We start from the raw sequence: 25,543 nt of genomic DNA, 5'->3' as shown, positions 1-25,543 counted from the left end.
GCTCAACACAGAAGTTGCGTGCATGCTTTTTGTCCTTTCACAGGTGTCTCTGTGCGTAGTTAGCAATGCGTTTGGAACCAAAGGAACGTGAATGACTTGGCATAAAATGAGTTTAAAAAAAAAAAAAACAGGCAGGGGAAAATTGACATCATCACCACTGATACTGGTCTTTAAGTTTGTGCTCTGTATTATCAGAAGCATCATTGTGGTTTCGCTGTAGCTTTGCGAAACCGTTCCAGACTGTCTGCAGACTTAGAACAGCCCCTCCCACTGCTAGCATGCCTTCTCGAGGTGATGGTACACCTGCGAACCAGTGCCGGGCACAGAGAGAACGCTCTGCTGGAGCTTCCCTGATGTGGGCTGCTTTCCTTAGGAGGTCCTCCAGGTTTTGTTTGAGAGAGAAGCAGGGCAGTGCGACGTTGCATTGAAGGGACTTGGCTCTTGCAGGGTGATCTTGACAAGTTAGTTATCTTACTGACACTGACTTCATCTGTAAGATGGGGACACTCGAAATGGCTGCAAGACGAATGGGAGATAAAGTGAAACAACGTGGGAGGGCTGCCCAGCATGTGTTAGAGTCTATTCGTGTCTTGGGAATGGTGGGAATGCTTTGTTACGCTACTCTTCCCCCTGGAATAAGAGCCTAAAACCAGAACATCCAAGACAGCCAGTTGAGGCTAGAGTGTGTGTTGTTTTGCACTTTGTGCAGATCTCTCATGGAGCTGCTTTTCACAGAATGGCTGTGTGTCTGTCTGCCCAGTGGAGTGTGAACCTTTGTCCTAGTTTGCTGAGGGCTGCCCTAGCAGAGTGCACAGGCTGGGTGGCTTAAACCACAGGCATTGATGGTTTCACAGTTCTGGAGGCTAGAAGTCGAAGTTGGAGGTGTTGGCATGGTTTTTTCTGAGTCTTTTCTCCTTGTCTTGTCTTCTCCCTGTGTCTTCAAACCATCTTCCCTGCGTATGTCTGGGTCCTAATCTCTGGAAAGGACACCAGCCCTGTTGGATTAGGGACCACTGATGACCTCATTTTATTTCTCTCTTTTAAGTCCTTATCTCCAAGTCAGTGTTCTGAGGGATTGGGACTTGAACGCATGAATATTGGGGGACACAATTCAGCCCCAAACCATCTTTCAGGACAGGCTTTTAGCTCCTGCCGGTTCTGTCCTCGGGCCTAGCAGGAAGTACCAGGCATGTAGAAGCTGCTCATTAAATGTTGAAAGAAGGAGTAAATTAATGATTATGGGGCTTCGAATGTCGGCCCTCTGAGAACGGGCATGGAAGTAGAAGGAAATTGGGTAGTAATCACAGTGCCGGATGCACTGTCATGGATGGAGTTCGGTTTGTTAATCTCCTTGATGCTTCCTTTAGGAGCATATCCATTCTAAGAAAAGATGCTTTTCTTAATACATTGAAACTTTAAGTTTATGTTCAGTAATACCACAAATAAATTCTTTAGTTAATACCCACCCCCCAACCATGCCTACATCTAATATGTATAAAGTACAAGAAACATATAATTATCCTAGAAACGAGTTATTTTAGAGGCTGTGATATTTTTAATGTACTTTTGTTTTCCCAGGGGATTCTTATTTCTAGTGAGTTATGTACCACTGGCGTGTGTTACATGTATTTATGGATTATATACCACTTGTCTAAAGTACCAGAAAAAAAATTTTTATTTAGAGATTTATGTTTTCTTTGTTTTTAAATTTCAGTGTAATTAATGTATAAAATGCCCCATTTTTATGTTTTTACCTTATACTGCCATTTAACATCTTCAGTCAGATTTCATGAGATTGTCAGTCATATGACGTGCCGTGATTAGCTTTCTGTAGACAACTTTGCTTTCTGTGTACAAATCAGTGTCGACGGCATAAGAAATACAACCGTATACTAGGCAAAGGACTTTATTAACCTTGTTTCACACTTTATTCCCAGGCTTCTTCAGCTCCATTAGCTGCAAAGAATGAATTGTGTCTAAGCAAAAACTGAAAAGAGCTGCAGAGTCCAAGGGGCTTGGGCATAAAAATGTTGAGAGCTCTAGATTTTATCGGACCCCTGAACGGCATTTTACAAAGGACGTGCTAACGTAAAATAGCAGTTGCCAGCCACGTCTTCAGGTTCTGTCTCCTTCGGACGTTGTCTGCGTTCACTTTGCTTTGTTCTTAAGTCTGCCCGCGATCTGGGACGTCCACGTCATCCTGGTCTCCGGTAGCAAGCGGTGCTTTTCCGTCCACAGGTTGTGCGGGCCGAGTGGCAGCCCGTCCTCCTGAACTGGTCAGACTGTCCGCACCCGGTTGCTTTGAGATGCTGGGTGGCATTTCTGTCAGGGGCGGTGCCTCAGCAGGGTCTGTCACGGCCGTGGTCACTGCTGGGGACGCTGGCACGTCAGCGTTGGCCAAGTGGAGCCGTGTTCCTTGGTTTGCGAACACAGTCCCTCCTTTAATCCCGGAGATCGTGTTTCCCCTACCTTCTTCAGGCGGAGCGGCAGTACTTTATCATCCGCCCTAGCTGTCTGGTGAACCACCTCTTTCCTGCCAGCGCACACGTGTGCTCGCAGTTTGGCGAGCTTCTCCTGGATCACCGTCCTTCCCCTCGTCTTGTGCGAGCAGAGGTGGGACTGGGGGCTTGGCGGGGTGGGGACGACACGGGACGGCGGACTAGGCTGGTGCTCAGGGTGGGTCTCGGGTGGCCCAGCGGAGATTAGGTGCTCACCCCTGGGGACACAACGTGGCTGTTAGAGCCAGATTTTAAAATAATAGTGTAACTGGCTGCTGTTGGTGATGCTATTTTCTTTCAGTCACTCAGCCAAAGAATAGGATATATATATATATTTTGTTATACCCTCCAATATTAATTCAAATTTTCAGGTACAGTGTCAACATGGAAGAATACCCAGAATTTAAGAACTGCGGATAAAACAATGAGTATGTTTGTGAATTTCCTAAGGACGATTATTCCTACTTTTTTTTTTTTTTCCTTTTCTAAAGTCACTCTTGAAAGCCTAAAAAGAATTGGTACAAGTTGAAGTTGAGACAGAAAATAGAACCACAGTCTTAATTTAAGTCATCAGGTAATGTAAATTATATGAGCACTGCCTTTTGGGTTTTTTTTTCAAGGGGAAAGAGTATTTTTATTGTTGCTTTTTATGTGTGTATTATGTATTATTTTTTAGAGGAGGAGGGAGCACACGTGAGCAGGGGAAGGGGAGAGGGAGAGGGAGAGAGAACCTGAAGCAGGTTCCACGTTCAGCATGGAGCCTGATGTGGGACTCGATCTCACCATCCTGAGATGGTGACGGGAGCTGAGTCAAGAGTTGGCCCCTTTATTGATTAAGCCACCCAGGCGCCCCTATTGTTGCTTTTTAAAGACTCATTTAGAATAATGAGTATTTTTTTGCCTATAAATTTAAGAGATTGGGATACTCTTACTACCAGGGAAAAAGGGGAAACAACCAACCAAACAAGGCCGTATTCTGAAATCTATAGTAGTTTTTGGAGCTGAATGGCAGTGCCGGAGTTTTCTAGTGGTAACTTGGTAGGGGGTGAGGGGATGAAGTGAGACTGTGGACAGTGGGGTTGTAAGTGTGTAAGAAACTGTTGTCTATGTCTATAGATAATGAGATTTGAAGGTGCAAAGGTGGAAATTTCTTGGTCATCTGTTCTGTGGTCTTCGGCTTTACCAAAAAAAGTACTTAATACACAGATTAATGTTTATTTTTTTTGGAGTCGAATCGAAGTGATTTAACAGTATTTACACATTGGCCTGTTTACATTGTAAGATGTGTTTCTGGCAAAAGAATTACCAGCCCGAGTTATTTTAGAGGATTATCAGCCTGAGTTATTTTAGAGATTTTTGGCAAGATAGTTGGCATCATAGCATAGAATTCTTTCAGGAGAAGTCAGTATGTTTTGTGCAGTAGAAATAGTAAAATTAGATATGTTATTTTTGGGGGTTTGTGTAGCGAATTCCTAGTGCAGGTCGAAAGCGTGGAGAGAGGTACCTGTCTGATGGAAAAAAAAGTAGGAGAAGTTCAGGAACGCAGGTGGGGGCCCCATAGGACAGGACACTAAAAATCAGTGTGAGGTGGAGATGGTCTGGCTCTGGTCAGCTTTAAGAGCACTTTTCCAGAACTTCAGACGCTGTTCATTGCCCGTTTCTTTCGTGCTGTTTCTCTGTCTTGTGGTGACGCATGTCCTACTGGGCTGATTCGCAAGGGCCTGTGCAGGACCAAGAAGCTGCCCACTTAACTGTTCGCTTCCTGCCTTTGACTTAACTTTAAACTGTAGTGTTGGTTGAATAATACAGAGAAGTTTTTTGGGTACTGTACCTATTTCAGCATTGTCAAATAGGTGTATCATTTGTTTTCTTTTCATAGAACAGAGAATATATTCAGCAGTCCGAATTTAGTTCTTACTATTTTTATGGTCCTGTTCTTTAAAAAAAGCGACTTAAATTGGAAACATCCCCTGAAAGTAGTTTTTAAGTTTTTTTCTTTTTTTGAAATAGAAATTCTATGAACTACCTAAAACATGTAGCCAAATGTGCGGTCCTGTTAGCTCTGCCTTTTGCACATATTTTGCTTTCTGGCTTTGCAGGGAGGTGATGTGGAACCGCGGTGTGGGGGGACGTGATGTGGAACCGCGGTGTGGGGGGAGGTGATGTGGAACCGCGGTGTGGGGGGAGGTGATGTGGAACCGCGGTGTGGGGTGATTGTCATTTGACTCCTCTCATGATCTCTCGCTGTATCACGTGCTTTTCCTGGAGAGGAAAACCGTTGGTGAACCGTTCCGACCAATCCATGCCCACAGGATTGCTCGTCCATTTCAGGTTTGGCGGTTTTGTGAGAAATGATTTGGAAAATAGGTCTTGTTAGAGAGCCAATCTGCTGGGCTCTAATTAAAATTACCCCCCCCCATTTGTGTCCTGAAAAACCTACAGGGGTGGCCATAAAACAGATTTAACAGAAATGTTAGCAGAGGGTCTCTGAAGCATGCGTAATTTCACATTTAGATTCTGGTTTGTCTGACTTGATACTTCTCAGCATTCACCCCCATGCGCAGGTCAAATGTGTGCCCGGTTGCTTTGTTGTAAGCTTCCGAGTTGAGCGGAACAGAACCTGGAATACCCCTGTTGCGGGTTTATGGAATAAACGCAGCTTCGCGTTGGTGGCCGAGACTATACATCCAAGTTAATTATTACCTGAGCATCAGGAAAACGGTGCAGCTTCTTGTTAACCTTTGAACTAAGGTAATGTCTAGAAAAAATGCTTGGCCAGCAGATCTTTTTTTTTAATTGTTGGTAGTTGGGGGTCTCTTCCCCTGATGTATGTGTTGTACTGCGACGCCTTCAGTACGTTTTCTCCTCGGTCTAGAGTACCTTGGTTCAGTTTCTGGCTGTTACTATAATGCAGCCCAGTAAGAGTGTTTCCCCTTTCCACTTCGACTTATTTGGGGGAGACCATGTTTTTCTTTAAGATAAGAGCAAATTTCTAAACTTACTAATGCTGTGTTGCTCTTCGAATCCCCATTGTGGTTTCAGAATTGAAATTTACATTTCAGTGAAAAGGCTTGGGAAGAATTAATATGGAAGTACAGCTGTTGCAATGAGATAAATCACCATTCATGAAATAGGGGAGGGAAAATAGGGACATTTTTCGGAAGAGAACATGGTTACATTCACATCATGAGGGATTCCTGGATTACCCATTTGGGGACTGGCTCCTGGCTCTCCTTTGTTAGGGGGCACAGAATGAACGGATTTGTGTAGTGGGACCAGAAGGGAATCCCAGTCCAGGCTGACCTTATTGTTGACATCAGGGAAAGGGGAAAATGTTTCTGGGACTTTTTTCTGATCTGGCAGAAGTCTGAATATTTAATTATTATCTAATTACTTAAGTTAAAGGAAAAAAAAAAAAAAACCCCAATTTTTCCCCAACTTAAAGTAGAATATCAGGCATACAGCCGGGACCCGTGTTTTTCCTAGGGCCTGTTGTCCTGAGAGCAAGTAGAATGCAAAGGACGATATTAATGGCCCCCAGTGGACCAAAAGTCTGGAAGAGTGGCTCAGAGCTGGGCCGTCCTTAGGAGTGTGGTCTTCTGTGGAGGGACCCACTGCCTCTGCTGGAGCTGGGTCTGGAATTCCTGGCAGCAGGAACTTGAACAGAGACTGGGGGGGAGGCCCGAAGGGAGTTCACAGATGTGTCGGTGAAGGGGCATCTCCTGTCTAATGTGGCAGCAGCTGCTGTCCTGTTCTTTTTGTTCTCGTCCTTGGAAAGTTGAACAGAAAAGAAACCAATTTCTTAGCCCCAGTGAGAGTGAACATCAGGGCTTGGCAGAAGTTGTGTTGTGATAATGTGCTGTTGCTGTGTTGAAGAGGAACAGTCGGCTCGTGTGTGTGTGTGTGTGTGCGCGCGCGCGCAAGAGAGAGAGAGAGAGAGAGAGAGAGGGAGAGAGAGAGAGAGGTAGGCGCCGGCCCTGAGTCCAGGCAGGGAGGGCATGGTAATTCCTACTGGGGACAGGAGCCGCCTCTGAAGCTGGAGGATGTTAAGGTGAAAATAGAATCTAATTAGGAATCCTAAGGAAGTTCATTTTGTTTTAAGAGAAAACAGATCTGCTTTTCTTTAGTTATTTGTAGGATATTTAAGAGGTTGGTGCGCTAAGCCCTGATGGAATACTGGTTGGGGGAGGAGTTGGGTTGTCAGTCTGTCGCGGCCGAAATACAGGTGGTCTTCTGTTGTGAGGCAGAGTTGGAGGGGAGCCCTGCCATGCCTTTACATAATCCTAAAGGGAGTGTCAGGGCCAGAACCTGGACAGGATAGAGTAGAAACAACTTAAAATATGCTCTCTTTGGCTGTGTGCTTTCAGTGATTATGATGAGAAGGATGAAGGGCATCAGTAGAATAAGGCACCGACACTTACTGCCGCCGTCAGCTGTTGTTCTAAGCACTCTGTGTATATTTGTTTATTTGTCACGACTACCAGGCAGATACTGTTATCCCCATGTTATTGACGAGGGAACATTCACAGAGAAGCGAAGTCACTTGCTTAAGGCCACTTTGAGCCGAAGGCAGCCGCATAGCTGACTGAGCCACCCCAGTTGCCCCGGAAAACTACTAGTTGAGTGGGATTCTGGACTGAACTGGGTTGAACCGAGCTGGGCTGGAGACTTGAATTCTAGATGTTGAGGCTTGGTCTTGAAGAAGTATTGAATCTAACGATCTTCTTCCATCATTTCTTCTCAAGGTGGCATATTGGTCTTTAGCATGTTGAAGTGACCAGAATTTTAGAAATACGTAGGGTGGCATTTAAGCAATTTAAGATTATTCCAATGAAGTGATTATTAGTGTGGGGGGGGGGGTCATGCTGAGCACAGACCATGTGTTTCACTGTCTAGTGTCTTATCTGTTCGCAGTTTTTTGTTTTTTTTTTTTTAAAGATTTTATTTACTTATTTGACAGAGACAGCCAGCGAGAGAGGGAACACAAGCAGGGGGAGTGGGAGAGGAAGAAGCAGGCTCCTAGCGGAGGAGCCTGATGTGGGGCTCGATTCCAGTACGCTGGGATCACGCCCTGAGCCGAAGGCAGACGCTTAACGACTGCGCCACCCAGGCACCCCATGTTTGCAGTTGTGAAGGTCCAGTCGTCTCACAAATAAAAATGCTGCTGGTGTGAACTATACCATAACTATATGTTAATTGGAACCTTTTCTCATCAAGACAATGTTTTAGATGGTAGTTAGGGTCCTGGCTAACCTTTAAAACCAATTTTAACCCACTGAACAAATAGCTGACATTAACTTACAGTCCCTACTTCCCCCCCGAATCACATTCCTGATAGTCCTTGTTCTCTGGCATTGTTCTCCTTGAGGTCTTGGCTTCAGCATCTGTCCTCACGGCCATCTGGTTTGTGCCAGTGACCTTGTTCTCCTTCTCAGCCCTCTTGGCAAGGAACCATTTTTATGTTCCAAGCCTCGTTGAAGACTTGAGTGTTCATAACCTGATGAGTGGCCCCTGTGTATAGACATTCAATGCTCAGCTAATATCTGGCCATTTATTTCCCCCCGTCCTCTTGCCTGCCTTGCCCAATTATGAGGATTGAATAGATCTTAGAACTTTAGGGGTTTGGCCATTGTTGGATTTTGGTTTTTAACCATTGAGTTCCTGTTGTTTTGACTTTATGGATTATTTTTATTCATAAGGCTGGGTTTGTCAAGATTTTATTATCTATTCGCTTATAAGTTGTACACTGTTACTTTGCAATTACCTTTATGGCCCTTAAAAAAAAAATCAAGCGTGTTGGTTATAAATCGTGCGTGCTGCCCAAGACATCCTGCCACGAAGCAGTCTTTCGTGTCTTCGTTACTGGGAATAAGTGTGCTTGGAGAGCTTCCTCTCGAAGGGCACGTGCCTGTACTTGCCGAGTCGGCAGTTACCAGGTGCGACGGCGGTAACGTGAGTCTAGGAAACTTCGCACGTGCGCTTCCAGGGTCAACTCCCTGGTGAGTTTGCCTTGCCGGCTACACGGTGACCTCCCCAGAGTGTCGGAGCGGTGTGGAACCCGTCCCGTGGCCAGGCCTCCGCGTGGCTGAGCGAGCTGGCCTGTTGGAAGACATTCTTCAGGATTGTCGTCTTTTTAGTTTCAGCCTAATTGATTTTTTTTTTCTTTTTTGATAAAAGTTACCCAGCAGTTTCTGTAGTTCTTAAGATTTCTTTCTCGTTTGTGGTTATTTAACTATATTATCTTTTTATCGCTGGTGAGCTTTCTTCTTCGTCCTTCGTATATAATTATGGGCCACAGTAATTGAATGCTTACCGTGAACCAGCGCTATTTCAAGCTCTTTTCCTGAGCTGTCTCCCTGGATCGTCACAATAATTTATGAGTAAAATTAGATGGTAATGTGCTGTGTTCATGTAGGGCCTGTATGAAATTCTGAATATTCAACAAGTGATGGGGACGATGGTACATACTGACCTTGTGCCATTGAATTTTGAGATCGTGTGTGTGTGTGTTAAGTGTAGTAGAGATTGATGGGGTTTGAAGTGTGGTGCTTTGAGATTATTATGGTAGTATAGACATGACTCTCGAAGCAGAGGTGTTCATCTCTCGTTGGATATTTCTTAAAACCATTTGGTGTCTCCCTTACATAAAGCCCAAGGTTTTTGCATAAGCTGTTGGGCCCTCAGACCTCCGTCCGTCTCCCACTTGTCTGTGCTCGCTCTTTCACTCCCAATCATCCTGTGCTTTAGCCAAATGAAGCCAGGCCCTCCCCCTGCTCCACCCGTTGTGTCCTGTCTCCCTGTCTTTGGGTGACGCATTGACCACTTGATCGGCTCTTACTAACCCCGACTCTGCATAATAAATCTCTCCTGACTGGCCTTCTCCTTCTTATGGAGCTCATTCTTCTTTTCTTGTGTGTACTTTTTTTTATATTGCTGTAAGTATCACTCTCGTGCGAATCTTTATTTGTCCTGTTTCCTCTGAATTGTCAGCTTGTGTGGGTGGATGCTAAGCCTTTAATAACCACTGGACTCATAAAAGAGGCACTCAATAAATATTGTTTAGGTCAGCCTCACAAGCCGTTGTTGCCTCTCTTGAAACAGGTAGTCTGCTTTGTTCCAGGAGCACTTTCTGTATGCTCTTCTGTCACATGTCGGGGTATTGTTTACCTTTCTCTTGTCTGTCTCCCAGAACTCAAGGACAGCTTAGTCTTAACTCCTTTTCTAGCCTCTCCTAAACACAGTGGCCGACATGGCAGTGTGTAGCCCTCGTTTGCTCGGCAAACTGATTATACCATATTAATGATGGTGGTCATAGGTTGGGAGAAACCTTTCCTCTACCACCTGTCTGTTTCTAGACTTCCAGTGGTTCTTAATAGTTTTGACGTTACAGAAACTTGAAAATCTGTGGAAAGCTGTGCATTCTGTCTTCAGAGACCGAGATTTGGTTGTAGTAGCGGGAGGCTCATGAAGAGCTGACCCAGTCTGTGTCCTTGAATCCACGGTCTTATGTCCCTCTCTTCTAGAGGTTCCGGGCTGCCAGTCCTCTTGAGTTCTCCTGAGGGGGACCAGATAGCAAGGAGAAGGGTGAGGACGGTGGTGGTGACGGTGGTGGTGACGGTGGTGACGTGATGGTGACGGTGGTGACGGTGACGGTGGTGATGACGACAGTGACAGTGGTAGTGACATGCATTTGAAAAAGCCACAACAGCCTACACCTATTTTTATATACACTTCATGGCTCTTAGTGTAACATGTGCTTATTACACGGTGGGTGTCACTGCTGTTTTGTAAGTGAGGGAGGTCAGCATGTACAGTCGACGAGTAGCAGCCACTTCCATGTATGCTTGTATGTGTGCTTGAGATGATTCAAGACAGTCTGTCATTCAAGACTCCTTCCAAGCGGTACAGTAGCCTGTCGTTCTTCATAAACCTGTATCCTCAGAGAGCTCTGTCTCCTCGTGTAAGTGTACAAGACAATTATAATAAAATAATTGCAATACACATAATACGTAATATATCTGTTTTTAAGTTAAGCAGCCCTCTAGGCCGGGATCTGATCTGTTGTGTTGCCAGCTTACCATGGAAACCCTCTGTTGCTCAGCTGGTATGCCTTTATTTATTAAAGTAAAATCATCTGTCAGAAAGACTTCTAATCATAAAGTTAACTTTCTTCACAGACTGGATTGTATTTAAATGGACTTTAAAAACCAGAGCATTTGGGGATTAATAAACCATTTTAGTTTTGTAAATAGTCCCTTATTCTGTACAAAAGAAAAAAATGAAAAATAATGCCTATTGTTAACGGTTGCTCTTCCCATAATGAAAGGGTGGTTTTTCTCCTGCCATTGTAAAAGGAGCATTAAACAGCTTTACAGTGATAGATGGAATAAACGCATATGTGGCAAAATGTTCTGATCTGTGGTTTATGGGCATTGATATTCACATCACTTCAAGTCGGTATGTTTTTTGACCCCTGGAGAGGAGTTTTTGTCAACAGCGATTTTGGAATCTTTCATGAAGTCATGTTTTCTTTATCATAACTTGAAGACATTCTGTTAGTTGAAAGTAAAAGCAGGTCTTTGGAAAATGACTTTAAAGTTGGTGTACTTTAAAGTATTTTAAAGCAGTCCCACCATAAATTCTTAGTTAAAAGGTCCTCTGAAATTCATTTGGTTTTAGTTCTTGATATTTTTATTCACGCCTTTCCTCTTAGAGCTGCTTGACATCAGGACTCCCAGACGGCTTTCCTGTCTTCTGACTGTGCTTGGCACACAGCTGGTATTTAGTAAATACTTACTCGGTGATGTTCATCTTTTGATAAACCCAGTGAATGTTTGTCACATAATGTTGTTCTTTTGATCCGTTGCTCAGCTGAAGGTGTTTACATTTTTAACGGAAGAAAGATGAATTTGCTGTGTAAATACCGAGTTAGTTTATTGGGTGAAGCATCAGAATGGAACTCAGTCACTTTTAAAGGGTTGATCTAAACTTTTTTTTTTTTTTAACACAAGTATTTTTTCTTAATAGTGTGTTGCCTTGTGTAGAAGATGAAAGCTGATTAGGAAAGTATGAACATGCGTAATACCCATGTTTGGCTTTAATTAGCTCAGTGCTGTTGATTTTAGAAAGAAGTCACACTAAGGAGATCATCACGTCTATAGAATATAAAGTTTTCTAATTAAAGGCTCATCATGATTTTTTAAATGGTGTTTTACATACAGTGTATGTCAAGAGTGATTTTAGCATATTAAAAATCTGCTTTTGTCATTTTTCTTCTACAATGTGAGCTTGATGAGTATAGGTGGGGACTTTGCTTTGCTCAGCTCTGATTGCTGGTGCCTAGAACTGTTCCTGGCACGTGGTAGGCCCAGCAAGCACTTGACAGATGAGTCTGATGTGAACATGAGTTAGGCTATTCCACAATATTAAAAAGAAACCCATCAGTAACTATTACTGGGAAAGACCTTTTGAATTTGTTCTCTACTCCCGATGAGAATTTCCTTTCTGTATCTAGGGGAAGTGTCGTATGTGACAGAGGACTGCCTGTTCTTTAAAATTGCTCTTCCCTTTAAAATGCCCTCATTTTCTGTACCTCTGAAATAGCTAAAAACAAGAAAATTAGAATAATATCCATAACAACATTTCAGTAGCAATACTTTTTCCTTTTGTTTATATTTCGTCCTCTGTAGAAGCAACCTAATATGTCAGATTGAGTACCAAAGCCTAGGATTAGAAATATTAAAATCTGTGACTTTCCAGGTGATAATACTGGATGAGGCATTGCTGTTTTCTTGGGCCGTAGAGTGGTGCTGTTGCTGTTGCCTCTAGCTGTTGTGTTCTGGATTGAAAGATACCTTTTTTTTTTTTTTTTAAGATTTTATCTATCTGCTTTTTTTTTTTTAACATTTTATTTATCCATTTATTTGAGAGAGAGAGAGAGCGCGCGCGCGCGCGGGCCAGCACTAGCAAGAGGGAAGGGGCAGAGGGAGAAGCAGACTCCCTGCTGAGCAGGGAGCCAGATGTGGGACTCGATCCAGGACCCTGAGATCATGCCCTGAGCCTAAAGCAGCTGCCCAACTGCCTGAACCACCCACGTGCCCCTACTTCTGATATAAAAGATGAATATCTGTTTATATCGTACATTATGTGGCAAATTTTGAACTTTTGAAAGACTCTCTCAGATTAGTAGGATCTGTTTTTGTTGGTATCAGTATTGAATTTCCTAAAGCTTCAAAGAAGTGATTACTTCTGGAGATTCACAGAGTCTTTGAAACTGTCCGTTTCCTGGATTAAATTGAGCACCTATAGATGTAACCTTTTAAAAAGCTATTTGTGTTTATGTGAAGTCCTTGGTTGTTTCTGTTGATGGGGTGCTGTTTGCTGAGAAGCAAACCTCCTTCTAAAGCCGAGTGGAATTAAGGGGAACCCAACGATGAGGCTGTTTGAAGGAGAATAAAGTGTGCAAAACTAAAAATACTTTTCTTGCTTAAATGAATGCATCTAAATAACAAATTTGTTGAAACTGTCCCTTGGTCTTGGTCTCCCTTTGTTACCCGGGCCTCTCATTCTGTGAACCTTTCATCCATGTGAATAGAGAGCAGTAGCCTGTTTGGTTAATTCTGTCTTTCTAATTTATAAAGAACTCCTTAGGATGATGAAAGGAAGGTCTGAAGACCTTTGTGGCAGTTTTCTCTGCACATTTGGGTAGAGATCTGCTCAAGGAGGCACATTGGGCACCAGAGAACAGGTGAGAGAGAAATGGGGAGATGATGGCTCGGTTCCGTTAGATTTGATGAGGGAGATTAGAAAACGGGGTGGATCCAGTGTAGACCTGTCCAAAGCTCAGTTGGAAGTTTTATATGTGGGCTGGTAATAAATATTGTGAGGGAAATTACAGAGATTTGTTATGTAGCCTTTTGTTGGGAAATAAACTGCCCTGAAACGTAGCGGCTTATACAGCTACCGTCATCTGGGTGACAGTTCAGTTGGTTGGCAGTTTGGGCCGGACCCCCGCTGGGTGTGTCCTCTGCTAGTTTCAGCTGCATTTGTTCCTGTTGGGTCCCTTGCTGAGCAGCTGGGTGGCTTGGCTTCTGGGAGTTGGGGTGCTGGCTGCCGGCAGGGGCTCCCAGGGCCTGTGTCTGCCATCCTTCAGCTGCCTGGCATGTGCGTCAGGGTTCCGAGTGCTGGAAGAGAGAAGTAGCTCGATCTCATGCCCTGGGTCAGAGCTCCTATTCATTTCTCCATCCTGTCGGCCGAGTAAGGTGACTGAGCAGGTAGGAAAATAGGCTGCACCGCTTTTTTTTTTTTTTTTTAAGATTTTATTTTTTGATAGAGCACAAGTAGGGGGAGCGAGAGGGAGAGGGAGAAGGACTCCCCGTCGAGCAGAGAGCCCAATGTGAGACTCGATCCCAAGACTGGGATCGTGACCTGAGCCGAAGGCAGACGCTTAACTGACCGAGCCACCCAGGTGCCCCGAGGCTGCACCTCTTAATGGGAGGAGTTGCAGAGTATTGGGTTCATTTGTCTGTCTGTGTCTGTCTGTCTTTTTTTAAAAAGATTTTATTTATTTATTTGACAGAGAGGCAGCGAGAGGGAACACAAGCAGGGGGAGAGGGAGAAGCAGGCTCCCCGCTGAGCAGGGAGCCCGATGCGGGGAGACGCTTAACGACTGAGCCACCCAGGCACCCCATTTTTCAGTTGACTGCACAGATACTTTATCTGGTTTTTTTTTCCCTTTGATGAGGATGTACCTTTTGGATATTAAATGTGCACGAGAATTTAAAGGCTTTTTAAAATTGTGAAAATATCTATGGTGTCTTAAAAAATTTCTACCTTAGCTATATATTCAGGTTTTTAATACTGTTAGAACATTTAGTGGTATTGAAGTACTTCAAGTTATTTTTAATATGCTTCCACTTAAGCTAGAACTTTAAGAGATACCAGGAGTATTGCATGAGAAGGTTCCAAGGCAGTAGCCCTCTGTTCCTTCTCTATTTCAGTTTCTGTCACAAAGATTTCTTAAGTTTCTTGCCCCCAGAGGATCCCAGTGTTTGGACAGCATTCTCATGCTAAAGCAAGAGATGGGCTGAAGAGTAAAAGGCAGAGGGAGCTCTTCACAATGGCCTTTTGCTTGCAGATGGTGGTTTTGCTCCTTAGCACCACCTTTCTTGCTAGTTAATTTGTCACAAGTTATTTGACTCATTTATTGCTTTTTCTTAGAGGAGGAAAGACGTGGGGGAAATGGAATGGAAAGTAGATGGAAGATTTGGGGGACGTGAAGATAGAAACTGGAGTAGAGGGGAGAACAACAGAGTGTTGCTTTGGTGTCTTTTGGCTTCATACACATCCCTGATATCTCTGCTGAGTTTCAGCTTCAGTGGCATTGTATTAAAAGTAAAGATGTATTTTAGTGCTGCTTACTATTTTGTTAAATTTGGCTTGTATTAGAATTGTTAGGGGACATATTTGTAACAGAATAAATAGGAAATAAGGCTTCGTGATGAGTTGAAACAGAAATTGCAGGATTTGAAGCAGAAACTCCTAATTGTACTGATGCGCTAAATATTCTGATGTTTCTCTCTGGAAATTTGGGGAGAGTTAATGTCTTTGAACACATTGACCTGTATATAGAAAAGGAAACTTGTGAGTATCTTTCACAGGGTTCTTTAGAGAAAATACAATGAAACTCCAGTCAGCATTTTTTACCTCAAAGACATTAGAAAAACAAGCAAGTAAAAATAATCATTGTTAGAGATGAAAAAAATAAGTGACCTCAGTAAAGCATAAATGTTTGCCATTGTTTACTGCTTAAGAGAGAGCAGTGATTGTTAAATACCAAAACGGTCAAGTTTCTAATAAAACTCTTTCATGGGGGGGGTGCCTGGGTGGCTCAGTTAAGTGACTGACTTGACTCTTGGTTTCTGCTCCGGTCAGGATATCAGGGTCCTGAGATGGAGCTCTGCCTGGGGCTTCACACACAGTGGGTCTGCTCGAAGATTCTCTCCCTCTGCTCCCCCTCCCCGCACGTGTGTGTGTGTGTGTGTGTGCGCGCTCTTAAATAAATAAATCTTTAAAAAGTAAAACTCTTTCATAGGATGAAATTGAGGTTCTGTAACAGAAACCTCATGTTTCATGAGAAACCTAATCTACAGGTGCTGACCTAAAATTTAATACTTTAATAGTGAATCTTGAATATGGTCTACAGAAGACCCCAATGTATTTAAGAGAAAACAGTTTTAAATTCTCTGTTTTGGGATTAGAGATGATCCTGCATTATAGAGACCTATTCAGTACAACCTGCGCAAATGAAAAGAAACACAACGGAACAATGCCTGTCCCAGAATGGACCATCACGCATTTATTGGAAGTAGTCCACGTTTAGATTCTGTTACTTAGATACCAGTATCCATGTGAAAAGTGAGCTGATTTTCACAGTTTATATTAGCATACTTGTGTAAATCCTGTGTTTACTTTCACTGTTTGTCAGCTCTTCATAGGAGTTGGTGCTAACAAGTGAAAGCAGCACTGCTCAGTAATACCGTCCACTATTAATTTTAACTATTCTAGTCTCCACACTAAAGCAACAGGTGAAATTAATTTTAATAATAAATTTTATTTAATCCACCGGATCAGAGAGGGTCATTTCAGCCTGAAGTCAACATAGAAAAGTATTAATGAGATCGTTTCCATTCTTGTATTCACGTGACATCTTTAGATCAGTGTGTGTTTTATGTTTAGGAACACACCTCCGTTTGGACTGGCCTCATTTCCAGTGTCGGTTACCACAACAGAGGTTTAGAGATCTGTGCAGAGTTCAGCGACTTTAAAGAATATTTGTGGATTTAAAGCCAGGCTCTGTCACCCGGGTGAGGTGGTGCCCCCGCGGTCTGTCCCTCCGTGACTGGCTGGTGTCCCCTTGCGGGAAGTGGAAAGGGTTAAGTGGTTTTGCATGTTGAGTTCCCTGCTGTGTGGGAGTCAGATACCCTCTTCTAATGGCATTCACTGAGGATGTTAAAAACCCATTATGCTGGTGTTGCAGAAAATTTCTTTGTCAAAGATGCTGATGGCCTGGATCCTGGCATGGCTTTTAAAATATTACAGTAAAGCAATTCTTGTGATGTTAAAGTGACGTCAAAGCCAGATGGAAACTCATTTTGCAGTCATTGGACTCGGGCGTTCTCTTGCTTTGTGTTAATGAATGTAGGAAAACAACCTAACAGTTACTTTCAAGTTAGAATTTTGTTTTCAATTAAAAATTGTCCAGTGATAGCTTTTATAAAATTCTGAATGAATCAAGTCTTTTTTTTTTCTCCCCAGGATACACATCTGTTAATTTAATTTGCCTCATTCAGATTGCTTTTTTTGCAGGCATATTTGGTGTTGGTAGAAATTCTAATTTGATTTGACCTTTGAGATGTATATCTTTCTCTGAAAGTATGATGTCTTAAGACAAATTTACAGTTATTTTCCAAAAGACTGGATTAGATGAGGTCTGCCATTTCCAAGTGAAAGCAACCTTTAGTCATTAACAAACAAGTTCCTGTGGGTTTACAGAATTGTTAACTTGTATAAGTAGTTCAAAGCCCTTATTTTTTATACTTCTCTGAAATTGTGGACGGTCATGAGAAGTCCCTCTTACATAAACTTGCTCTTTGTGTTGTTTCAGTGTTCTTTTCTGAGTTAAAAAGTCGTATTTTTAGATTTTGGAATTTTTGGTGTAAGTTTTGGGATGTGCACTACCGAGATGACTTTTTCAGTCATATTTATTCTAGTCATGACCCTTTTCATGGCGTTTTAATGGACACAGACTGTTAAAATCTCCTGTGTCCTGGCACTGCTGCCCTCCGAGAGCGCAGATCTACCTGTTTCCATTTGGGCTTCCACAGCAGACGTGGTGAATGAAGCTTAAGTAGATATGTTTATTTTGTGCTGGCTGCTGACCAGGAATCTGAAGCGCCTGGAGGTTTTTTCTTTCTTCTGCTGCTGCTGCCTCCCCCCGCCCCCTTAAGCCCCTGTTGGGTGAAGCATCACTGTGACAGGTAAATAGCATTCCTCAGTAAAGCCTGAACTCTTCCCTGGCTCCCCGTTCATTTCGTCAGGACTGTTGAATGTAGGGATTGTCTTGCCGGGGACCCCATTGATTAGGTCACAGTCTGGTCTTCGGAAAACAGAGATGCCCCGGGGCCGCTTCGCCGCAGGGGATTTGCTAAAGCCCCCGTGAAAGGCCACGTGGGGGTCTCCACTAGCACCTTGTGAACAGGAATCCCTTCAGGCAGCAGAGCACGTATTAAGGACCTATTAACTTCCTCAGGCTTCTCCTTGAATTGAAAAGCACTTGGGAGCGAAGGGATAATAAAAGGAAATTGTTGCCAAAGCCGCTGGGTGCGTCCTGCCCTCTCTGCGGGCGCATCCCTTCAGCAGCGGGTTTATTTCCTGCTGGGGAGTCTGTTGGCTTTAGAAGTCCCCTTAAAGGTCATGGAAGGGGACTTTGAAAATGATTATATAATGCTGATTTTTTTTTTCTTTGAAGAGTAGATTTTCTATTTGAGCATTTGCGCAAAATGGGCAGAGACCTAACCGGCATTTTAAAATGAGCTTTATTTTCCAATAAAACAATATATCACCATTGTAGAAGTCTGGGAAAATGTAGACTGTTATAAAGAAGGAAAAAACTTAAAATTCTGCTTCGGAGCACCATTGAAGTTTTGTTAAATTGTGTGTGTACACACACACACACACACACACACACACACACCCCACACACAGCTCCAGGTACTATATTTTTTAAAAAAGGTAAATATATAATGCAGATATATTGTTGACTTCCTTTTAACATATCTACAGCTTTTTATGATTATTCTTCCAGAGCGTGATTCCTGATTATAAGGAATGCTATCGGAGAGATATTCCAATATGTAGAATAACACCCAATTTTAGAACATGTAAATTGTTTCCTTGTTGGTGTGTTTCTGTTTTGCCCTCACATGAATTTCAGGAGGCGGAATTACTGGGTCAAAGAAAATAAAAATTTAAAAAGCTTTCTGATAAAAACAAATTGCCACATTTTCATCCAGAAAGAAAAGTCTCACTAGCCGTTTGAGAATATTCATCTCTGCACTCTTGCTGACACTAACTGTTTGGATTTAAAACAGAAACCGGAAAGGTGCCAGTATTTTTGGTGAAAAAAAACTTTATTCAGGGAACTATCATAATTGAAATGGTGATTGTTAGTTTTGTGTCTGGTTATATGTTTGAAAATTCTTATTTTTTATAAACCAACTTTTTGAGACCATATTCTGATTTGCTTAGCTTTTTTTGGATTTTTGTCCCCAATGACCTCTTAAGGCTTGTTTCTTTAACTTGTCTTTTTTTAAAAAAATGGGTGTCTCCTGTGTGTCAGATAAACGTCCTATGGGGGAGGCCTCTAAAAATGGAGGCTTTTTATTTCACTTGGTTAGCTGCTGTTTATAAAAGCTTCTTTTTAGCGTGAATTTCTATTTTGAGCTGCTGTGAGGGTTTCCAGATAGTAAATGGTATTAAAAATGGGATTAAGAGGTACACATATCCAGTTATAAAGTTAGTCCTGGAGATGAAAAGCACAGCATAGGGAATGTAGTCAAGTGATGCTGTAACAGGGTTGGGTAGTGACAGTGACTGCACTTACTGTGGTGAGCGTTGAGTCATCTTTAGAAGTTGTCAAATCACTGTTATATACCTGAAACTAAGATATAACGAGCACGTCAACTAGATTTCAGTAATTAAAAAAAGAAAAGTGATTTTACTGTTGCAACCAAGAATACGGTTTCTTCTCTTTTCTTCCCTAAGTGGTCTTTGTACATTGACTCACTAACCCGAGTCCATAGCTGATCCGTACTTAGCAGCATAGTGATTGAATTGAGACAAATTATCTTATTCATGGGGTGATTTCAGAACAAATTATCAAAGATCTTTTATCAGGCAACAAGCAGTTCTTGACAGCTGTTAACTCAAGTGAAGGACCCAGGAAAGACATGAAGCAGGTAAAACACACAGGTTTCTATTCAAGACATAATTGGGCAAATACCAGTTAAAAAAAAAAGTGATAAAGTTTTAGTTGATGATTTAGGCAATGGATCTAAGAGTTAAAATATAAAAATTATAATATAGGCCCAGATATTATGAGGTTAATACATTGATTTAAATACACTGAGGTGATTTTATTGACCCCTCGGAAAAAAGAATACTCATTCAGAAATCCACTAATATTTTATTTTTTGCTTGCTTTATATTGCGTATTTAAAATAGTAACTTACAAAAACTGTATTTTAGAGTCCAGTGTACTAGTAAAATGATAAAGATGGGAGAATGGAGGCAAAACAATCTCTCCATGGTTTCTTCAGGATTTGGGTGGAGGAGAAGATTCACAATAATTACGGTACACAAACTTTCTGCCTTACTTGCCTTGGGGGCTCACTCTAAAGGCCGCCGGCCGAACTGAGTGGATGCATCTTTAATCATCTGGAAGTAAGAAATCCATTATTTTCCTAAACCAGACAGTGGTTGTCTGTTTTAATGGAACAGTTGGTTGATTACAGCTCTTCGGGGCTTTATTTTCCAATGCTTCCAGTGCTTACTTCCTGTACATATTTGAATTCAGGCTTTAGGGATTGTTAAAAATGAGTCAGAGAGTCAAAGAATTTAGAGTAGGGATTTGATTAATTTTGGTATTTTGTAACATTACAATTAGACTGTTTAAGGGAAGTAGATCTCCTTATAGCAGGAGATTCCCGCAGCCTGGTTGCTTAGACACGGACCCCTGTCTACAAATACATAGGTTCTACGAATACGTACGGTGAACTTGGGTGGGTTTATGGTGCAGCCTACCTGCCAGAGAGAACAGGGTCTGCCATTGTGTTCTTTTTTAGTAGAGAATGCTATGCTTCTTACCTAGGTTGGAGGGAATAAAGTAGCTTCTTGTAAAAGTTAACAGAAAATCTTCCCTGTTTTTTAAAGTAACCAGATTAGGTTGGCTTTATGGAAATCAGAGATCTGTGTTCATTACAGAATCCCATAGATAGAAAGCATTATTCGGGTTGAAAATTACTGGCTAAATACTTCAAGAAGTTGAAGAAAAGAATTCAGATGTATTGAAAGGAAAAGTTAAACTGAAGTAAAAAAAAAAAAAAAATGAATTTTTTTTTTTTTTAAACACATCCTTTACCTGAGGAGTAACTCGAAGTGCACAGGCAAAGCCAGGCCTGTGTTTGCCGGTCGTCAATCTGTGATTGTTTAAGAAAATCTCAATGAAGATTTTTCATTTCAAGTAAACTTTTAGGCCTTCATATAATTTATGTTCTAACTGAAACATAGGGAAGTTTGGCTTTCCTATTAATTTTCTCTTTGTCGTGGTCATTTAATGCTCCCTGATTGCCGTTCCATGCACTCTCAGCTACTTGAAATTTTGGTTAAGGACAGACAGAAATGCTTCATTACCGTTTAGTCATTCATGAATGCAAGGCTCGCTCTTGCTGTCCCTGTGAGAAGAGCTTCCTGTGAGTGCCTCTGCCTTTTTGGAATGCTTTGTTTCCTCTAAGGGTGATGCCCTTGGAATGCCCTTCCAGGAATGAAAGAAAGGTGAGGTGAGTCCTAGGCCAGATAAGACGGGTATGCCCTTCTTGGTTACTTCTCCGTCATTGTGGTTTTGAGACTTTGGCTGTCTACTGTATTTTTTCCCCCAAGGGATTAGGTCGCTGGTTGACTTTCTTCCTTTTCGATACAGTGTTTCATGCACAGATGGGGCTGGCTTGCTAAATTCCTGAAATGCATGACTTGATTTTTAGACATAAAAGAAGTTGCCAAAAACAATGAGAGATTGACATTTTCAGTTAGTCCAAACTGAGCACAGAACAGTAAATGAAAACCACACCCCTGGGTTTAATACGTTGCAGTATCGGGAGGTTACCATGTAAGCTTAGATTTGCCTCATTTTTGTTTTGTTACCCTATTTACATTACCTGAAACTGTCACCTGCTGCAGTTAATACTGGTGTGGTGAAGGGGTTCATATTGGTGGGGTGAAGGGGCCTGTGATTTTCTTTTTTCTTCTCCCCTGTTAACCCCAAATTGATGATTAACATATGGTTATGGACTCGTGAAAAGAACATTGGTTGCTTTGGAAAATACATGGTAATTATTTAAAGTTTACGAAAGAAGTTTCATAGTTATTTCATCCTGTTGGAAAACGGCCAAGTGTCAGTTCTGCATTCCGTGGGTTGGAATGTTCAGGTGTGGAAGGCAGGCACATTCTTCTCAGGAGGAAGCACGGTTCACAGTAGCTAGTGAGTCTTGTATGCGCGCCAACAGGAAATTTGCAAAAGCACTCTCTCTCCCTCTCAGCCCAGCCTGGCCTTTCTACAGACTCAATTCAGTGTCTAGCACAAAGCACTGATATGGACTGTGTGGTAGAACTTCCCATCTGGGGTGGGTATAGTATAGCTGGAGAGGGGTTCAGTCCAGATCACAGACTTTAAAAAAAAAAAAAAAAGTGTAATTAGAAACATCTTTTAAAATTTTGTTTTTTTTTTTTTTTTTTTTTTTAAAGTAGATGACCTAGTTTTTTATTGTCAAATACCCATGGTTCATAATGACCTAATTGAGTGAGTAGATAGGGCTCCTACGGAATGAATAATTTCTTATAGATTTAATAGATTTAACACATTCTTTTTTTTTTTTAAGATTTTATTTATTTGAAAGAGAGAAAAAAATATGCACAAGAGAGACCACAGTGGGGATTGGTGGGGGTGGGAAGGGGCAGAGGGAGAAGCAGACTCTCTGCTGAGCAGGGAGTCCGACATGGGGCTCGATCTCAGGACCCCAGGATCATGACCTGAACCGAAGATAGATGCTTAGCTGACTGAGCCACCTAGGCGCCCCTAGATTTAATACTTCTTAAATCCAAATAAACATGATTAATTTTAGCTTATTTTCTTAAGTAAGCATAGATCAGTAATTTACTAAACTATTAATTTACTTATTCAGTTATCTGCTTATTCAATTATTTGCTTAAGTGAATTACAGAATGCCTGTGTGTTAGCTCAGTGGAATTAATTAGTCATCTTACTGTGCTATAACTCTTAAACAACAGGAAAATACAGTTTTATTAAATTTTATATGCAATATTTTGCGAAAAATTTTATTAAAATTTTTTCCGTGAAGATTTTGGGTGTCACTGCAGGAATGTAACCATTTTCAGAGGGGCTCCCTGATTGCTAAAACGATTAATAACTCCAGAGGGTGAGCAGAGAGAATGAAGAGCCAGGCAACAAGCCCTCATGGTCCTTGATGGATCTGTGATCTTGTGAAGGAGAAGAACCAGTTTATTGGACTCTCCTAGAAGCCTGGCAGGAGGCTGTGGGGACGGAGGAGAGGGAGAAAGTCTTTGTGGCCCGGGAGTCTGCGTGTCAGCGGTCTCAACTCCTGCTTGGCTCCCCAGAGGATGAGAACTTCGGAGAAGTCACCAGTGGCCTTTGCAAGTGAAGCTTTGGGAGAATTTCATAGAAGCAAGATTTCAGATGGTGGAAAAAGGCCTTGATGAAGAGCTCCTTCATTCGTTCACTTGCTGATAACCATTTATTTATTTATGTTTATTTTTTATTTTTTTGCCTGTGACCATTTAGTGACAGCCTTGCACACGCCAGCGTGTGGTTGCCGGGGTTCTGTACCGTTCAAGGTGCGCGCATAGTCCTGTGGACTCGTGGAGTTTTCTTTCTAGAGCGAGGAGACTGCTAAGGAGACACGTGCCGGGAAAGATGCACACACACGTTCGGCTTAGGAGTGCTGTGGCGAACGTGGAAGAGGGGAGCATGACGGTGGTTTTTGGAGGCCGTCGATGAGACCTTCTTGAAAACCGACTTGTCAGGGAAGGACTTCTGAGAAGGAGGCCGCGTGAGCTGGGACCTGAGTGACAGGAGTGGAGAGGCAGCCGTTTGAGGGCGATGTTTGATCCTAGGGAAGAGCTCCCTCCAAAACAGGAACAGGCGTGTGTGGCCGGAGTCGAGAGGGGGCGGGTGAGAAAGGCAGGGGCCCGGTGGCACGGAGGCGTGCGGTCCAGGCCGTCCGTCCCAGGGACGGGGATGGCCCTGCCTTACAGGGAAGGGGGACCAGCAGCGTGTCCCCTTCAGTTTAGTGGTAGATGCTGCTCTTTTTTCCCTACTGCTGACGCCTTCCTGTCCTGCAAGCCCTGTTGCTCCCTTCGTTTCCCAGTCCAGGCTGTAGGCTCGGCTCCTCGGGGACGCCTGCAGGTCATCACCAGGAACCAGCAGAAAGGAAGGAAGATGCTCCTCTCTTTTGCTCCGCACTCCTGTCAGTTCTGATGGCTTGCCAAACCAGTTTTCCTCTTTGGTAATAGACTTTTCTTTTGGATAAACACCCTTGGATGAGATTGCCGTTTTTAACTACGTATAAAGGAACTCATTAAAAGCCAGTTCTTTTCTCTCAGAAGCATATTTTTTATTTAAAAAAAAAAGTCTTTGCACGTCTAGGGCATAAAACACTTTGAGTTAGAAACGTTTACGACTTTTAGCAGTTCAGAAGGTAAGTTACTGATATTTTGGGAGAAATCTCGGGGGGCGTATGATGCATATTGTTGCACCTGGGTGGGGCCTTAGGTGTTCCTTGGCAGGTCTAGTGAAGGAGGCACGCTAACGTGCCTCATCTCCACGCGACGCTAATAGTTTCGTACTGTGGTGACTAAGGGTTAACTGTTACGTAGATACAAGGTTTATGCTTCAAATAAATTTTTTTAGCGATCATGGTACATTCTAGCAGTCATTTCTGTTGAACTTGGTTAGTTTTAACTCATAAATCGATAATGACGCTGGAACTTTGCTGAAGTTTGATCAAAATTTGATGAAAATAAGTGGGGAAGGAGATAGTATCTAGGGCAAAGATGGACATAATGTTCTTTCTTTGCTCCAGAAATTTCTAATTTGATTCTTTCCAGTTTTGACTATCAAGCCGTACTTGAGATTGGGACTTCATAGTGTCTCGTAAAAGTCATTCTGTACTTGATTGGGCCATGGGAGAGAGTTAACAGATGTCAGAGGCTGCTTGAGCGACCTTGACACGGGCTGTGCACACGTAACCTTTTTTTTATACCATCAGTGGAAATTATTTATTTATTTATGTCTACTGAAGATGTTGCCACAGGGGTCTAATTTTGGCTCTGCAGTATTCAGTTCAGAACACTTAGGAGTATTTCGGTCACCTGGTCTTTAAGTGACTCTGATAGTTCTCTTTAAAAGCTGCTTTATCACAATGTAGTTTCTGTTAGCCAGTTTACTCCCTGGAGTCATAGTAGCGTCCGTGTAAGTACAGAGCTTAGGAATCAAGGTGTTACCCTTCTGGTAAGAGTCTTGCTAAATCTTGAATTCGCTTTAGTTTCTCAAGCATCACAATAGGTTATTAGTAGTAATTACCTTTATTTTGAACTATTCACTTAGTCCTTCCAATACATCTGTTTTCCTCATTTTATATGTGAGGAAATTGAGGCATAACTTGAGTTTCCGAGTTCTTACAGTGTTGGGTTTGGCAGTAGATGGGTATTTAAAGTAGCCGAATATTACCTCTAAATTGCACCTTTTAGATTTGTAAAATAATTTGAATTTTTAAAATTTAAAAACTGCTTTGGAGTTAAAATAGAATTTAATACAGAACCCTTTTTTTGGATCAAAAGTGAGGGGAAATGTGATTTTGGAATGGATAAGAGAGGGAGGGGGGATTTGTGTTTGCTTCAACTGGTGTTCGGTTCACATAAAACGTACCTACCTTTTGGCAGAGCTGAACTGCATGTGGGTCTTTTCGGTTTTATTTTAAGAAAAATAAATAGGTTCCATCTTCTGTGTTTAGAATCTGTTTCATAGGAAGCCTAAACAAACCTTAGAGAAAGGAAAACTTGCTCTTCTACCAGCCTCGTGCATTCTAGGACTCTGGAGACAACTGTCTCTTTTGGAAAGAGCTGTGTTTATATAGTGGCCGGTGTAATACCGGCCTGTGGCAGAGGGATCTCAT

At 42.3% G+C, this 25,543-nt stretch overlaps 1 protein-coding gene across 5 annotated transcripts in view; it reads left to right on the top strand.

The window, feature by feature from the left end:
* FAT1 (FAT atypical cadherin 1) overlaps nt 1-25,543 on the top strand; it is a 122,336-nt gene that overhangs the window by 17,721 nt on the left and 79,072 nt on the right. The window lies entirely within an intron of this gene.

The sequence above is a fragment of the Ursus arctos genome, unplaced genomic scaffold, assembly GCF_023065955.2.
Source record: "Ursus arctos isolate Adak ecotype North America unplaced genomic scaffold, UrsArc2.0 scaffold_27, whole genome shotgun sequence".
NCBI lineage: Eukaryota > Metazoa > Chordata > Mammalia > Carnivora > Ursidae > Ursus > Ursus arctos.
This window is presented reverse-complemented; position numbering and strand designations above follow the sequence as displayed.